The sequence below is a fragment of the Dicentrarchus labrax genome, unplaced genomic scaffold (genome assembly GCF_905237075.1).
Source record: "Dicentrarchus labrax unplaced genomic scaffold, dlabrax2021, whole genome shotgun sequence".
Taxonomy (NCBI): Eukaryota; Metazoa; Chordata; class Actinopteri; family Moronidae; genus Dicentrarchus; species Dicentrarchus labrax.
The window spans coordinates 28,295,173-28,301,778 of NW_026136704.1; positions in this window are offsets into that span (position 1 = coordinate 28,295,173).

Genomic DNA, 6,606 nt, shown 5'->3' on the forward strand with positions numbered 1-6,606 from the left:
GTACGTGGTTGGTCAAAAGGGATCCAATTACAGTCAGTGGTAAAATAAAAATAGAAAATCAGTCCTTTCCTTTTATGGCCCAGTTGTAGTTTCAGTTGTTAACTACACAATCAATTGCAGAAAAGTAATTTAACTACTTGATTCACTATGGAAATATGACTGCACAATATAGTTAAACTGCTAGTTTAATTACATGTAGTCCACTAAGCCCCAGCACTGGCAAACAGTTGCCTATTCACACATCCAGTTGACACAGAGCAACATTAGCCTTTATTTGAAGTCATGCATGTGTCCAACTGATGAATTTAGGTCCCATATAAACATATCCCATATTTCCTTTAAGCTTTGGCTTGGTCTCCAACTTCAGAGAAACTAGCTCTTTAGCTCTTTAGCTGCTAAAAGCACCACTATGCTAACCAGCTAGTCTTTTTATATCTGCCATTGTGTGGTTTTATCAGAGCTTAGTGGGCTGGAAAAGCAAAACAATGAGCTACAATACGCTAAAAACCTCAGTAGTGCAAGATAGTTTGTGATAATTCACTATAGGTTCATCAAAGCAACTGACCCCTGTCATCTCAGATGTTTGAGTCATTAATATGAAATAGTGATTAGCGTAGCTCTAAAGCAATAGTACAAATGTCTGAAATGTAATGTAGATTTGATTTAAGTCACTATACTATTCTCTTGTTCTATCATTCTGTTTGGTAAGAAATCACACATCAACACTGAGATAATGAATGAAAAGTTGTGAAAAAACAGTTACACATCCAGCAGACACAGAGCAACATTGGCATTCATTTGGAGTAGTGTTTCTGTTTGCCTGATCAACGTAAGACCAATGCTCCATGTATTAAATCATGTTATAATTGAATATGGAATAGAATCATGTCAATATATAGTACATTTTTTAATATATGCTCCTGCTAGAATTAGCTACCAGCCACATCCACTGTATTACACAATATGTGTAAACAGGCTATTGTATCTTTCTGTTAGGTTGCTAATTAAACATGCATCAGAACCGAGAATATGTTGTCAGACCATATTAGCACCAAATCAGTCATATCTGATCCGCACTATTTCAAGTCATTACTCTCACAGTTTAATCAGCTGTACCCAGTTGTTGGCCAAAGCCAGAGGAGATCTAGTTTGCCTGCCAGAGAGTACGTAGCCTACAGCAAGGCCCCAGGAACAGAACTGGACAAAGTCAGACCTGCATGTCAAAGACTTCATGCCCACAATTTTTTTTTGAAAGTTAGAGAACATTTTCTCACATAAAAACACACACAAAAAAAATAAGACCCTCTATGAATATTCTTAATTTGTACTATTGGATCCATTAAAGACATTTTAAGACAGATTTTGCAGAATGTTGTTTCTTCCAATTGATTGAATATTCACAACATTTGGGCATTTTTACAGCTATTTCTTTGTCCCATGGTGTCACATGACCTCCAGTTTCAACTGTGGCCATGTTACCAAAATCCCCACCTGGCTATTTCAGAGCTGTGTGGGGGGAGTGGGTTGATTCTTGGCCTGCAAGTCTGCAAATTGCTGAACTGAACAGGCTAATTTGATCTAATGTGAATTCTAATGACAATTCCTTGGCTATAGGCAGCATGCCACTTAGTCTGCATGTTATTATGACTAAGTATTGTGTTTAAGGAAGTAATTTGGACTTAATATGCTACAGTTATTTATCCAGCTCTACATTTGCCCATATAGTTCCACTCCGAGGAGCCAGTTGAACATCCTTCATACCCAAACCACTCAATGGCCATAAATATATGATTCATAAAAAATATTAAGGCACGTCCAATCAACAGGTCAATGCTATTACAGTGCATTATCATAAAACAATGCTTTGGATTGTCGCCTATAATATGATATATGTATTTAAAGTAGATGTAAATAGGCTTTAATAGACGTTTGATGTAATAATGCAAATCAAGAGACAATTGACTAGTTCAAATATCAAACTGATAATCTAGTAGTACTATTAGGAATAATGTTGTTATTGTTGCCTTTTTATGAACTTTATCTTAATGCTTTAATTGTTTCGGCTTTATTGCATTATTGATTGTGTTCATATCAAATTATTTAGTACTATTTTGTCCATGAAGAGTATGACACTTGGTAGATGTTTGTCCAAAGCACCACCATCTTTTTATACACTGTATACTATATAACTGCACTCACCAGTGTTAGCGACAAGTCTCTGAGATCCTTCAGGCCCAACTGAATGTTTTCATAACCCGTTACTATTCTTTGAAAGCTGCAAAGCTGTTCAAACAATGGGATATATAGAGTAAAATTGGACACCATTTGTAAGGAGATACTGTGGTTTTAGAAAATATAGCCTTCAGGAAGGCTGGAGGGAAAATATATTCAAACAATCAATTGCTGGGGAATACTTGAAGTAAGTGATATAGTAAGATACAGCATATAGCCATGGGTTGTGAGTGCTGAGGCAGTTTTATCAGGAGTGAATTCATTCAGTAGGAATTCAGAGTCAGTAAGTCAGCGGAAGTGCTCTGTCAGTAACGCCTACACAGCGTTTGAGGCAGCTGATCAAAATAAAAGTCCCAAAGTATCTGAACTGAACTGAATCCGCTGGTAACTTTTATAAAAGCAGTTTCCATTCATTGTAGACCCCAACCACATTTCCCCAACATGGTGAATATTTAAGCAGTATTATTTTTACATTTATTTTGAGTTCAGTATATTAACAGGAAAATGAGACCACTGCAAGTTAGGTGGTTTATTCTATGTGTTTCTCAGCACAGGATACAGTATGGAGCAAAGTTTGCAGGACTGTACCAAAACAACACAAGGATTTCCTCTTGCCACTCCTCTCTAGGTGAACAAACACACAAATTGTCTGATGCTGTAGTTATCACAAATGCAAATTTGGCACAATTGAGGCAAAAAACACAAAAATTCTCAACGATGTGATGATATAAACAACAAAGGTTGCTCTGGTGCCCACTTGTTCAAAAATGAAACACCACAAAAATCCATTCCTGGATGCCCCTATGATAAATAATCCATGATAAGGGTGGTCCAATGTGCAATAAAACAGGATAGAGTGCCCAGTGGGGAAAATGTGCTACAGTGCCATATACAGTAGGTTGCTCTACATGCTAGAAAATGAGTTGGCCTTTATGTAATCCTGAATGGTTAAATTAAATCAAATGATATCTATGAAAGTCGTTTGCCACTGCATGTCGCACCAGAGCACTATCATCACAGACCAAAACAACGAGACAGAAATAAATAAAACTCACCAAAACCCTCTTTGTTAGTCTCTCCACAGTCTTTACAGCAATCATCAATGCTCTTTTGGTCATTGGTCATTTGGTCTACAGAGATAGACCCTTTGTTTAAACAGAAACAGCCATAGTATCGCTTGCCACCAGACAAGAGTAGTATTTTACCACACATATCATCATAACATAACACAATATGTGGACAGAAACAATAGAAAACCCACCAAGAAAGTCTTTGTTACTCTTTCCACTAATCCAACAATTGCAAACTCTGCTTTGGTTAAAATAAATTCTCAATTTACCGATGTACAGAAAATGAGAAAACAGAAGTATCAGTCACTTCACACAAAGCAGATTGATTCACAAATAACTATGGCTATGTCAACAAATCATGAAGGCAAGACACAGTCAACACATGACTCAGCTATACCTTTACTTAGCAAATAGTTGTTGTATATTAATGTTTTCAAGCTCATAAAGTTTTTAAATAGTTAAACAAAACAGCAGTCTCCTGTGTTAAAATCTCATGTTTTTTTACACAACCATGCAAAACATAAATGCTACTTATTCACTGAAGAATGCAGAATTTAAAAACTGATGAGGGTGAAATATTGTCACAGCCATTAGACAACACGTGAAACATAAATCTGAAAAGCCTTAATTGTTTCCACATTTTAGAAAAACACTTGGTTTAAATCAAAAAAATTAAAAAAAGAAAAAGAAAGCTGAAGGGCAAGAACTTCATAAAAACATGTAAACACAGTCTTCTATATGGTACTTGAAAGCTTGACGTTTTTATGAGGGTTTCTGTTTAGTGTATGGGAAATATGCTGGTTTTGTTTGTTGAGTCAAGTTTCATTTAAAATGCACCCCCGGGCTGCAATCAGAGTTCAATTTCTGAGAGTTTCAAACAGCACAGAAAACGTTTAGCTGCAGCTTTCATTGACTGAATAATTTTTGGTTTCTCTGGCAGCCACAAATTGGTAATGTTCTAATGAGCATATAATGATTAAAACTATTTCACACTGTAAAATGAGCAATAAGTAAATTGCTCCATTATTATTCACTGTCCTTTTGTCTTATATGGGAAACATTAAGCAGGAAAAATGCATTATCATAAGATTAGCCAATGAATGACAGAATAAAATGAACATATCTACAATCAGAATCAGAATCGGGTTTATTGCCAAGTGAGTTTTTACACATACAAGGGATTTGCCTTGGTACATTGGTGCATACAAATCACACAAAAATAAAGTACTTTTTAAAATATAAATAAATAAAGTTAAGGATTAAGATAGAAAGATCCAAACTGTACAGGAAAGATATTTACAGGCAGTAAAATGCAATGCACAGCCTCTGGCCCACTATTTATGTATAGGTTACTGTACCATCAGGCTGCATATTGTATTATACTGAGAGGTGATTGTATTTCTGTGTCCACTTCTTCTTTTATTCCATAAACATGAAAGAAATATTTTTGTGTTGTGGTACACTCATAATATCTGATCTTCAGGCCTGACTGGCTCTGGTTCTGAAAACAGTCATAGACACAAAGCTTTCAATTATTCACTCACATTTTTATATTCTGCTTTACCATTAGAATAACTCACAATACCTTGTGCAATATCCGCACCAAATGTCTGTGTCTGGTTTTTAAGCATTGTTTGATTTGACATGCTAGAATTTCAAAAAATGTATAATTATAATAAAAATCTAAATGAGTAGTCCCTTGCTTTGCTGAACAAAGACAAACATCACCGCAGCTAATAGCAGGTACAGTGATGCTATTTGACAGAACAAGATATGTGTCAGCCATTGAAAGGCATGCATTAGTGACAAAAATTGATGAGAGCTACAGAAAATTCTCAGAGAACATGACATAACATGATCACCTCTCTTGAATATTATGTTAACATCACAGAGTAATGCTTTTGTAAGTCTGTCTGTGTGGGCAGTAAAAACTGCAGGATCCTGCAGAATATCATGCTTGTAACCAAAAAAGCTCATTTCCTCATTACTGAAGGACAGGTTAACTTGAGTGCTTTCTCCTGAGAGATGCAAGAATCGCTTGAGAACTCATCCAGAAAAGCCCACTTGATTGGATTGGGTGAAGTCTCCTGGAACAAATCCTTTGTGTCACTTTTATGTAACACCTCGCTCTGCTCCTCTTTTGCTCTTCCCTAATTTGCTTTGTCTTTTCTAATATCTGGGTAACAGACATCTCAGTAACACAGACTTCAGTAATACCAATTACAGTATGACATTAGAACAGAGCAAGTTTCGCAGGTAGATAAGCTGTTGTATGTTACAGAATGAATACCCAAGAGGCTTTGCTTTTCTTTACTGTGAAATACAAAGGTTTCAAATTTCAAATTCCCCAGTGGCTTGAAGTGTAACCAATGCAGATGGCTTGCTTAATTTTTAATTATTTTGCAATAATTGGACACAATAACAGGGACATATATACAATATTATGCAATCTGGTCCAACAAAACCCCAAACTACACCCTCACTTATAACTAATGAGTGGATTCACCATCTCTATGACACGTTAAGCTGGCTAAACCGGAAGTTAACCAGCTTGGTCGGTGGAGGTGTCTGGTGTCCAATATGTATTCATCTGGGTAATTCCTGACTTTTTTGGCTTCATGCACCACTGAGCAACGTTCATAGGGAAGAACAGAGCCTGACGTCCAACACAGTATCCAGGATTCCCTTAATACATCCATGGGTTATGCTAGTAGCAGCAAATGTAGCCTGAAGCAGAGATGAGGTGCAGGTTAACTTCAGACCCAACAGTGACATCACTTGAGGCAATTTACCAGACTTTGCACAATTCCGTCTGCAGTCTTAAACGACTTTAAAACTAAAAAGGCTTTTATCACTTATGTAGTAATACTCCCCGAGACCTGTAAACAGAGTTTGATGAGTGAAATCAGTGCATTTCTCTTTTAAGTTTAGACCAGGTTTAGGTGACTAAAACTGATTTGGGATGCAAACAATGGTCTCCAGAGGCAAAGTCAGATGCTTTATATGCCCAACCATACACCACCTGACCTCCACTCAAAATTGCAACACACACCACCCACTTTGCACAGAGTAATTTGCTCGTACCACACACCAAGCAGACAGAAGAAGTAGTCAAAGTACACTGTTGCCAGGATGTTCTTTTCCAGGGATCAAATGTGATGAAATGACTGCTCATGTATGATTATATGATTTTAGTCATGTCAAGTGCCACCCCACAATGAGGGACATTAAATATAAAACAATGGGTGGAGATGTTTGACATGCATCATACACATATGTGTGTTGCCTTTAAGAACATCTCACT